The 11,808-nt window shown below is 47.8% G+C and overlaps 1 pseudogene; it reads left to right on the top strand.

Moving 5' to 3' along the window:
• Positions 1 to 2,026: 2,026 nt before the first annotated feature.
• LOC125346653 lies at positions 2,027 to 8,540 on the top strand (annotated as a pseudogene).
• Positions 8,541 to 11,808: the final 3,268 nt, after the last annotated feature.

Raw genomic sequence — 11,808 nt, 5'->3', positions numbered from 1 at the left:
GACCTCCTGCTAGGTCCTGCCTGATAAAGGTTCCCCACAATCCAGGATTGCTAACTTCTTGATGCTGAATACCTTGGCTTCTGGGAGAGACACTTCAGATCCAAATTATAGCACTATATTCTGTATCATAAAACATGTCTCAGAACTGGGTACTGGTGGCTCACAGTAGCTGCTCAAGAGGCTGAGAACTGAGGATCCTGGTTTGAAGCTCACCTGGTCAGAGAAACCTGAGCAGCTCTTCAATTTACCAGCAAAAAATCAGAAGTAGAAGTGTGGCTGAAATGGTAGAGCAGCAGCATTAAGGGCAAAAGCCAAGGAAGGGAGAGCATGAAGCCCCATGTTCAAGCCCCAGTACTGGCACACATGCCAAAAGAAAAGTCTCTGCACACTGCAAGAGATTTATATCATTGAAAGAATATTCTCTGGCCACGTGGAACAAAATAAGATGTCAGTAATAAGAACATTTCTAGCATACCTTGAAAGACTTGGAAGAAATCTGAGCTAAGGCTAGAGCAAAAGAGAAAAGAAGAGGGGCAGTGTCAGGGGTGGCAGCTGGTGACAGATCACAAAGGTGAAGGGAAGGGACAAGTCTGAGGTGACATTCCTATTTCTGTGCTCAGAAACATTCAACACCTGGGTTTAAGGGATACATGGAAGTAATTTGTAGAAATCAGATTACATTGAGTTGTCTCATAATCTTGAAATGTAGACCTGATATTCCCTGTAATCAATATCCATGTAGCCCCCAGCAGTGCACTGAGATGGTATTTAAGGTGTCACAGTAGAGTGGCCATGGTGGTGGCTAACCTGTGGAGAGCTATAGTAAGGACGTCAACCACGTAGGTCCTGTTTCCAAGTGCCCCTGTCTGCCAGCATCTTATATAGCTGCAGTAACTGCTGAAGGACTCATCAGATACTCACGTCCCTGGAAGATAGAGGACGAGGCCACAGCTCAGGCTGGGTAGCAGAACTTTCAGCAGAGAATTCTTTCATCAATAGAGAGGTGGCAATAGGTAGAGAAAGCCAATTGGAGGTGGGCACTTGGAAAGTTTTTCACACAAAAACATGAGTAAAGCCACATCAGGATGTGTTGGGCAGAGCTGACTTACCTGTGAGCCCAGGAGAGCCTTAGTCCAGCCACAGTATGACAGCTTCCTGTGTTGTGGGACGGTAGCTCTTCCTGCTTGCTCTTGGCTTTCCTTTGCTGTTCTCTGCTAAATGACAAACTCCACCTGGTCTGTTGTGTTTCAGCCTGTGAGGAAGTTGGGCGTGGTGGTGGTTGGTGTTGGCAGAGCTGGATCCGTGAGGATGAGGGACTTGCAGAATCCAGAATACAGAGTCAGCAAAAAAGAATAAATTCAGAAAAAAGTCCTTCGTTTCCATATATTTGGGGTTCATATGTAAAATATGTTTCATATATATGAGTATATATATATATGTATATATATATATATATAGTTTCTTTTGACACAAGTTAGAGTCAGGACCTTTTGCTGATTATATTGCCAATAGAAAAGTGCCCCAATCAGAGTACTTGATTGTTCTATGTGTCTTTTCTGTAGTTTCTACATTTTCACCTAGGTAACAACTATTTAGACATGTTCACTGTATGTGAAGAATGTGAAAACTCTTTTATGTACTTACTGTACTTAATGCTCAGATAAACTCTTGAAGTAGGTGTTTTACTTGCTCCTGCTGTAACGGAATCCCTGAGCCTTGGTATCTCATAAAGAAAAGAGATTTACATGAGGCTCAGTACAAAGGCTAGAATTCCAGGCTTAACCAGCTGTATCCACTTGGCATGTGGAGTGGGCCTCCTTTTGTCCCACACCCAGTGGAAATGTGGAAAGGCTGGCTGGCACATTCACACAGAGAAGATCTGAACTCCCCTTAAGAGCCACTTCCATCCTGTGAGGGCAAAACAAAAGCATTGGTCTGTTTGTGGGAGGAGGGGCCCAGATTCATCCCACTGGACCCCTCTGCCATGTTTACAACCAAGCAGTAAGACACTGGAACCCTGCTGGGAGCAATATTTATAAGGAACATGTGTCCTGTCCTGAGGCAGACACAGAATCTCAAGATGTGCAACTGTACACAGTGGTCCTAACTGGCTTGTGTTTCCCATTTTTGTCATGGCAGGAAAGGTCTTGCATGAAGAGCACATAGAACTCTTGATGGAGGAATTTGCATTCCTGAAAAAAGAAGTCGTGGGGAAAGAACTGCTGAAAGGATCCCTTCACTTCACAGGTCAGTTTTAGTGTGCAGACACATTGAATGCCCAGCTCCTTTCCTTCTTCCGGAAGTTATAGGAACATTGGCTGGGTGGACAGTATTTCATGTATTGTATATTGGACTATATACTGTATGGTAGTCATTCTTTGAGAGCTTCCTGTTCTCATGGATGGATGGATTCTCATGTGGGAGTCAGGACCTGAGTCCTGAGTGATCACTCAGTCACCTGAGTGATTTTTCTTAGGGAAAGCAGATCTTTAGGATCCTCGACCTCATTGAGTGTAAGATCCTTCATGTGTTCAATAGTTTCAAAACAATGCAACTTCATAGTTTGTCTGGTCATTGAAAATGTCATACAAGAGTTGTGACAGGAGGGATAACAATTCAAGTGTCATATAACTCATATGATAGTCATGTAAAGTTGGCCATTATTACCTTTGGTACAGGTAAAACAATAGATGCTCATAGGCCTTGAGCTCACATACCAGTCATGTGACAAGCCAGGCTGGAGTTTCACTATGTGGCAGAAACTTACAGGAGCTTTTTAGTAATGTGTTCAGAGGAGTTGAACTACAGGAGATGGTAAGCAACCCAGACAGAGCCGATTTTCCTTCTAAGTCTGATGCTTCCCTTCGATCCTAGTGCTTTCTCTAACTTTTGTTTGCTTTTACTTAGAACTTTTCTGTGTGTCACGCTGGGGCTTGCACTTAGGTCTGAATGTTCTCTGCTTTTTCCCTCAAGGCTAGCACTCTACCACAGGTGCCACAACTCCACTTATGGCTTTATGGAAGTAAACTAAAGATAAGCGTATCATAGACTTTCCTGGCCCAGCTGGCCTCAAACAAAGTAGCTTAGATTATAGACATGAGCTACCAAATTCTCTGGGTCTTCTTCTACAGCATACTCATTGTTTTAAGTGTTAATGTCACAGTCATAACAAATGTTTCATCAACATAATGCAACATATACGCAGTCTTCAGTTTAGGTTCTGTTTAAGATTTGGGCTAAGGCCAGAGGTGAGCATTTGAGCATCATGTTTGAGCAGAAATTCTAATACTTAATCCTAATACCTGAGTGTACTTTTATGAAGACTTAAGGAAACATTTAGTACTCTATCAGCTTGTTGACCTTGAACTAGATGAAAGGTATTGCTGTTTTCTGCAGTCTTTTAAGATATCTGATGTGTGCCATTTCTTGTGGAGTTTATAAGAATCTATGTTTCAGGGCCGATAGAGGGTGGCTCGTCTCCTTTGGGTGGTGATGGGAAATAACTCAGGACTTCAGACCTGCTTCACATGAGCCATGCTTCAGCTTTTGCTTTTGCTTTGTTTGTTTGTTTTTCAGATAGGGTCTTGCACATTTAGCTGGTGCCAGCCTGAGTCAGTGATCTTCCTACCCCTTCTGCCTCCTGAGTACCTAGGACTACAGGTCCTGCTTTTTGAGATAGAATCTTACTAACTTTTGTCCAGGCTGGCCTGGGCAAAAGTGTCCCTGTCCTGTAGGTGATATTACAGGTTTGCACCACTGTGCTTGGCTGCTGGATGACTTTCAATCATTTATTGAAGAGCATGGAGATATGTGTGTATGTGTGTGTGTGCACGCACTTGTGCGCACACGCATATGGGGCTATATATGGACATGTAAATATGCTGACTATATTAGAAGCCTAAAAGTCTTTATTACCCTCTTTAGCTGAATTGAGTGCTGCTGCCAGTAGCACATCTCATTTTACTAGCAAAATGGAATTTCAAAATTAAAAGGGAGTTGTTTTCGTGAGTCCACATTTAGCCACCAGGTAAGGCAAGGTCCCTGTGTCCATCTGCTCTCCCCTGGCTGCTGGACTCTTTCCCTTGTGAAGCATTCTCTTCTTGCCAGTCCCCTCAGCATTTGTGCTTCCCCACCACTGGCCTTTGTCAGGCATTCTCTTTTTGCTAGTCCTCACAGTATTTGTGCTTCCCCACAGCTGGCCCATTGGAAGAGGCGCAGTTTGGCTTTCCTGCATTTAGTGGCATCTCTCGTCTGACTTGGCTGGTGTCCCTCTTTGGTGAGCTTTCTCTGGTGTCTGCCACTTTGGAAGAGCGAAAAGAGGAGCAATATATGAAAATGACTGTGCATCTGGAGACCAAGGACAAATGGTAAGTTGTGAGAGACAGTAATAGGAAGGAGACATTGGGATGTGTCCGTTGTTCACAAGGATGACAATAGAGAAAACCCCAAGGGGCACAGCCAGGTGTTTACTGCAGAGAGCTGGCAGCTTCCAAAGTCTAGGAAGGATCCTCACTTGTGCTGTCTCCATTTGCCAGTGAGTGGGTCGTGGCTTACGGAATTGAAGCATGTTTACTGTGGTTTTGTTTGTGTACTTACTTTAGAGATGGGGTTCTCACTGTTTTCCCAGGAAGGTCCCGAACTATTTGGCTCAGGTAATCCTCTTGCCTCACCCTCCCCAGTAGTTTGGACTCTAGGCCTGCACCCCTGCTCCCAGCTCCTTTCTTGTAGCTTTATTGATGTGGAAATGGAGGTGTAAGAAACATCTTAAAATTCTTCACTGCCTCAAATTTGAAGGACTTGAGAAATTTTCTGAGATAACTCAGAGTATTTATATTACCTCAGGTTCTATCCACTGTCTTTCAGCTGTCTTCTTAGCCTGTGACTGGCTTGTGACTGTGCCTTGGAGGAATGCTTTGGCATGTGTCCAGTTATTTTCTCTCTTCCTTCCCCCTTATCTGATTCTGTAAGCTAGAATGAGACACTTCAGCTCCAAGAAGGAAACTGTCTGAGCACACATTTGGAGCTACTGATAATTGTTGTCGTAGGACAGAATCCCTCAAGTTACCTTCAGACAGTGTAGTTGAGTGAATGAGAACACAAAGTAATCGTGAAAATGGCCCACAGAATACCTAGGAAAGTAGCGGTCATCCATCCGACCCTTGTTGTACAAATGCAGTCTAAGGCGATGCTTTGTGGCTAGCATGGCTTGGCCATTCACGAGCGTTTGCAAACTCAGTCTTTATACCAGCTTAGTGAGGTGGGCATCCAAGAGTCTTCCCAAGGACGCTGTTAGACCTTTCCTTGTCTGGAACAAATGACAGAGAGAAATTGATTTCAGGAGGAAAGGTGTGTTTTGGCTCCCCTTCAGGCCTTTGAGCGCAGGCACAGTTGTGATGAGCTGGTGGTGAGGCTGACATCATGAAATCAAGAGTGAGCAGTGGCAGAGGCTGCTCACCTCCTGCGGCCAAAGCAGGCTGCACAGTCCATGAAGGGGCAGGGTCAGACACACACCCAGTGATCTCCTTGCACTAGACCCTAACTCATAGGTTTTCAGCACCTCCCCAAATAGACCCACAACAAAGGAGCGAGCCTTCAACTTGGGACACTATGCAGCCATTTTCTCTTCAACCACTAACTGATACAGGGCTCTGAAGTCCCTAGGCCAGTTGCTTTTTGCAGCACTCAAGCTGTGAATTCTCCCTAACAGTGCTGGAAGCACACTAAAACAAGTTTAGACTTCGGGAGTTACTGTCTGTACTTCCTCACAGTGCTCACTTAGCATTGAGGGGAAGGGTCACCGGCCCCACATCCCAGAGGGAGTTAGGACATTTCAGTGCTGCTTACTCCCAAACTCTAGTCCCTCCTAACTTACTGGCAGTTTTTCAATTGTTTTTATGGCTATGCATTCAGATATTGCTTAAGCCAAACTCATGCAGCTATCCAGTATATAAGCAGTGACTAAATCGACTGTATCCGGGTCCTCAAGGTGCTGTGGAAGGAGATCACAGGCCTGTGCCCTGCCTGGTCCCTCAGGACTGGCTAGAAAATTGCCACCTCGGCAGCGCTACAGACAGGGGCTGACACTGGGTAGAGGATGTGGCCAGGCAGCTTCCTGCAAAGGGGACGAGGCACTGTCAGTGCTCTGGTTGGTGAATATTTGATTTGTCACTATTGATGAGGGATGAAAAAGAGGAAGCCCTAGGGAGCCCACGTCTGGCTTTGTTGGACCATGTGGAATCACTTGCTGTACACACTCAGAATATGAATGGACCAGGCCTCTCCTTTAGGTCAGAATTTACCTGGGAAAAGATTCTTCCTTTTGCACAGGCAGACATCACAGCTCTTACCTGAAATCCAGAAAAGAAACAACCAAAAGCAACTCAGAGAAAGGAGGGTCACACTTTGAAGAACCGACATGTATCTGACTTTGATTTTAGGTTTTCAGGAGCTCTGATATGTGCTCCAGTGAGAATCTGAATAGAATAGAGAGGACTGATTTTGAACCAATAGTTTGCATTTTCCTGCATGGGAGGTGGTGGTGAGAGAGTCATTGAGATTGTGATGAGAAGAACACTAAGGATCCTTCCTCATGAAATGTTCACACTTTAAACACACATGATTGCAAGTGGTACTTGGATGGCCTGTCTTCCATACATGAACACTCTGGAAGGAACAATAAAACTCCAGGAAAAAAGTCCTGAGAGGCTCTGGGCTAGGGATTAGTTGTGTAATTCTCGCTACTAGGAAGCTGGGACATGAGGACCCCATATGAAGAAGCCACTGCAGGCAGGAGAGTCCATGAGTCTCTTATCTCCAAATAAACACCAAGAGAGCCACAGGGGGAGCTGTGGTTGAAGTGGAAGAGCACTAGCCTAGCTTATAGCAGGCCAGCTCAGGCACGGTGTCTAGGCCCTGAGTTCAAGCCCCAGAACTGCACAAAAGGAAAGGTCTGAATGCCAGACTTGTTTCCACAAAGTCAATGAGTAGATTCTGCTATGCTGGGACCAAAGTAATCAAGAGCAGTTGACACCAAAGTTGGAAACGCAGTCCCTAATGTCTTGCAAAGAGGTGAACATCTGGATGTCACTGAGCCAACATGTTGAGCCACAGCTGCAAGGAAGTTGGGTGCCCACAGAGGCCCTGGCCCCAGGAGGTTGGCAAGCCTTCCCACCTCTTTCCTGTCATGTGCTTTTTATCATGAGGATTCTCTTGTCTTTTTGCAGTCCACTAACCTGGATTGAGGAGAAGGGGCCTGGCTTCAAACGAAACAGATATTGAAGCTCCCATTTCAAATGTGGATCACTGGAGAATCTGCCAAGCGTAGGAGTCAACCAGAAGATTTTCCTGAAAGATCAAGAGCTGTTTGTCCAGAAGCTCTTGGGCCAGGTCTCTGAGAAGGAACTGTCCACAGAAAGGAAGCACATCCTTGACTGCCTGGCGCTGGCAGAGGCAGTCCAGATGTGCTGCCGCCCAGAGAAGTAGGACAGGAAGCAATGGGCACTGCAGCACCGGATCCCAGTTTGCTGTTCTCAGCTGTTTCCCTTTCCCTCCATTCTTAAGAGGAGCTGAGTTGCCCTCACTCCTTTCCAGTAGCCTGATCCCCGTGTTGGAGAAAGATGATGCCTATGCCTCTACTTGCTGTGGGAGTAACACATGGGGATGGGGTCCTGGAGGTGGAGACACAGAAAGTACTTACCACGGTGGAGCTGAATTGGCTGTTCTGTACTACAGCTTCGGTTTTCTCCTCCCTACGGCGCTGTGACGTGGAGTAGGTTATTGGTATATTGGCTTTTGGAAATTAAAAAAGAATAAGTCTACATCATTATAAAAGAATGAGAAAAGGCACACCAAGTACTTTGTCACAGGCATGGATTATACCTGTAGCACTCACACAGGCGTCACATCCTAGAACAGGCAGGAGGTGTCAACCATATGGCATCAGGATAGGGTACAGGATTAGCGCCTTGGGTGGCTGGACCGGCAGCACAGTCCCAGTGATGGTGGTGCACACCGGGTTAGAGGGTGGCCTTGGGTTTTCCTGAGAAAATGCCTGTACCATGGCTCCAAGTCAGGCTGAATACATAGACTACCTTGATTCTCAATGTGTGAATGGTGGCAGTGAGTACAATTTGCCATCATCAGAGACTTCAGCACTGACTGTGACATCTGGTGCAAGGGAGAATGTAATGCCGAAGGAAAGGCCCTGCCTAGGACTCTAGAGGAAGACGGATGCCAGGGGTCTTCCTCCGGAGCTTCCCACCTCTCACCCATCCTTTCTTGAGCACCCAGACCTTGCAGCAAGCAGAGCTGAATTCAGTATCTCACTACAATGCATGAATGTGAGGAATACACATGATCACCACTGTGTCTCTGTAGATGGGAGTACATCACTATTGTGCCCTGTTTATATCTATGAGGTCCTGTTTGTACATCTCTCCATAGATAGGTGTATTGAACATGGGAGTTTCTCATGGGAAAGTTCCCAAATATAGAAGTCCTTGTCTGTGTCTGCACTTGTGAATTTCTGACACCCATGTGGAGCTCAAGTCTTGCTTTTCCCTTTGTTCTTAGTTTTTATTATAATTTTTTATTTTTTATTTTGCCAGTCCTGGGGCTTGGGCTCAGGGCCTGAGCACTGTCCCTGGCTTCTTTTTGCTGAAGGCTAGCACTCTGCCACTTGAGCCACAGCACCTCTTTTAGCCATTTTCTATATATGTGGTGCTGAGGAATTGAACCCAAAACTTCATGTATACGAGGCAAGCACTGTTGCCACTAGGACACACTCCCGGCCCCCCTTTTTTCTGTGGTTCATTGTTGTCTTGCATGACTTTGAGACTCTTGCAAAGATCAACCTAGCCTTGAATTTGGGATCCTCCTGCCTCAGTCTCCCCACTGTGGGAATGAGAGGCCTGCACAACTGGTTTACAGTTTATTCTCTCTCTGGACACAAGGTACAGGAACCTCATCTGTACATGAGTGCAGTGCAAATGGTGACATGAACTCTTGGGATCCGCAATCATAGGATAGACGTAGGGTCCTACTCAGCGTAGGACATCCACACAAACGGATGCTAAGTGGAAGCACTAGGAGGAAGTGGGGTGACTTGGGGACTCCTGTGAAGCAAAAACACTTGTGCCCGGGAAGGCATTTGAACTGCATGAAGTGACTGAGTCTCAACCCAAGTCAGTGTGTCCCCCAAACCATGGACAGAAGACAGTGGGGAGGTGTGTGGAGGTGTGTGTCCTTCTGGTCTTGCTGCTGACCTACCAGAGGGCCCAGACAGCACACAGTGGACCTTTGAGGAGGTCCATTGAGACTGAGGCTCAAAGGGAGGGACTTCCAATGATGACACCAAATCCAAAGGTGATGTCACAATGGGCAAGGCAGAGCCCACAATTCTATGCTGCTGTGTCAGTTCTGTTGTAGGAAAACTGGGGGCAGCAACATGTTTTCCTGCTGCTGCCCAGTATTTCGCAGATCGAATCCAAATGAATTTGATATAATTCGCCGATGCTGGGTCATCCCTTGTCCCAGTCGTCTGTGCAGAAATCCACCATGCATGCCACAGGTGAATCTAGGGAGCCCGAGGAGAGGAAAGAGGGGTACTCCACTCACCTACTACTCTCTGGCAGCCTCAGACCCCCTGTGTGTTTCCATTTATGTGGGGGCTGTGGATACATGGGTGTGTACACGTGTGTGTGTGTGAGTGTGACTGAGCTTACCTATGTGTACATGCAGATGTACGCCTCAGGCTGTTTTCATTGTATGGCCATGAGCCTTTGCCCAATGTGCTGTTGTTTCCATGTTTCATCTATTTCTCCTTTCTTCACCCTAGCATGGGCGGATTTTAGCCCCAACCCTTTCAGATCCCTGCAAAGCAGGATATATTCCAGGAGGCAAGTTGGAGAAGTTAGTCGACCATTTGGTGCCTTCCTTGCTCTTTGGCGATGCCTCCTTTATCCCCGTATTTCTGGGGACCTACCGGACTTTTTCAACCCCCCACCAAGTATTGAGCCTACTGTTCAATCGGTATGTGCCAGGTCTGACTCGGACGGGCCCAGGGGCTAGGGCTCGGCATGGGCTGTACCAGTGTGAATCCACTTGCATCCTAGGACCTAGCATGCTAAGACCAACATCCAGACTGCCTGAAGCTGGAGCAGTGGGATGGGCCCTCAACATGCCTTTCCCACTTTTGGCCTTACACACCAGGGTAGCCAGTACTGTGGGTGTTGCTGGGAGTTGCCCCCTCTCTCATGAAGAGAGGTCAGTTCCTGACCTAACTAAACCACACTGGGAAGCCCAATGGGGACACCGAAGAGACCCTGCACCCATTGAGCTAGGTGGAAGGAAGCTAGTGGGCTCACGGTCTAGTGTGGGGCTGCATTTGCAGACCCTTGGCCCCACTCAGTGGAAAGAACAGGGAGATTCTTGTCATCCTGAGCTCCATCCAATGCTCAGAGGGACCACCAGGAAGTGTAGATGTCACCAGCAGACACAGTGCAAGTGACATGTCGTGGTGTCCCCTAGATACGGCTCTTTTGCTGATCGTCACGATGAGGAGGCAGGAGCGCAGGAGCAGCTTCAACAGTGAGTGGGCTTGGGAGAAGATGGAGACCATCTGTCTTCAGGGCGGGTACATTGGAGAGCCGGCCTTGGGGAGGCTTGGGCAAAGGCAAATGGCACCCACTTGACTTGAGATTCCTGGAGGAGGGCTTGATTCCAGGCAGAAATGTGTCCACACAAGGAGCTAGGTTTGTGATCCTCTGTGCCAGAGGAGAGTGGGAGAAGCCTCTGGCACCGGGACAGCCCAGGCACATTTGCCTGCCCTGGCAAACATCAGGGCTACACAGAAGGGGGAGGCACACCCTGCTTCATCGTGGGCATTCAGTAGGTTTCCTGGGGCTCAGTGAGCGCTCAAGGGTCAGGATGTGTTACTTGTATCAAGAGTCAGACAGAGACAGTTCACACAAGGCTCAAGGACTTCATGAAGCATACTGGAAGTGCCTCAGTGAGGACGTGCAGGGTTCTGGGGGTACCAAGAAACAGGACCACGCAGCCCAGAGTTGACCTTTTGGGAAGGGCACCCAGGGACACATGGAGGTGGGTGTGGGGCTTTGGTGAAGGGGAGAGTGGTGCTCACACCTGTGATCTAAGTCTAGTCTCACCCTCCTGTAGAGGTTGCCTGGAACCCAGCCAGGTCAGCAGGCCTGCCCTGGGTTATGGACATGAGCAGGCTCAGGAGCAAAGCTCCCACCCATGTGCTTGAGGGGATCTGAGAGGAGAGGTCCAGCCTGTGACTCTGCTGTTCCCCCCTCCCACCCTGCAACTAGAGCCTTCTCATTCATCCTGGGTTCCTGGATGAAGGAATACCCAGAAGATTTTCTTCAAGCACAGGATGCGACTTGCTTAAATCAGCTAGTCCAGTACCTACACCACAATATGCCCGGGTCCCTGGAGGAGCGTCAGGCCCGCCGTCTGCTCACCCAGCTGGAGCACATGCATGCCAAGCAGCCTGAGCTGGAGGGTGAGTACATGGGCTGGACAGGAGACAACCGCTGTGAGATTCTGAGTTCTGTCCACTTGAAGAAAGCTCAGGCCTACCATGGGCCCAGGAGAGAGAGAGAAAGCCAGGGAATCCAGAGGCCTTGAAGGAAGCCTGGCAAGGCTCCCTGGGGTGGAACGGAGGCACTGGTGCTTGTCAGGGAGGCAAGGGTCTTCTGGCATTAGGAAAGACTGAGGGGAAGGCGGTCCTGGAGTGGATCTTTTCTTGCAGCTGTGCCTACAGTCCCAATGCTTGCAGACAATGCA

Source organism: Perognathus longimembris, chromosome 2 (assembly GCF_023159225.1).
Source record: "Perognathus longimembris pacificus isolate PPM17 chromosome 2, ASM2315922v1, whole genome shotgun sequence".
NCBI lineage: Eukaryota > Metazoa > Chordata > Mammalia > Rodentia > Heteromyidae > Perognathus > Perognathus longimembris.
The sequence above is the reverse complement of the archived record's forward strand: the minus strand, read 5'-3'. Positions and strand labels throughout refer to the sequence as shown.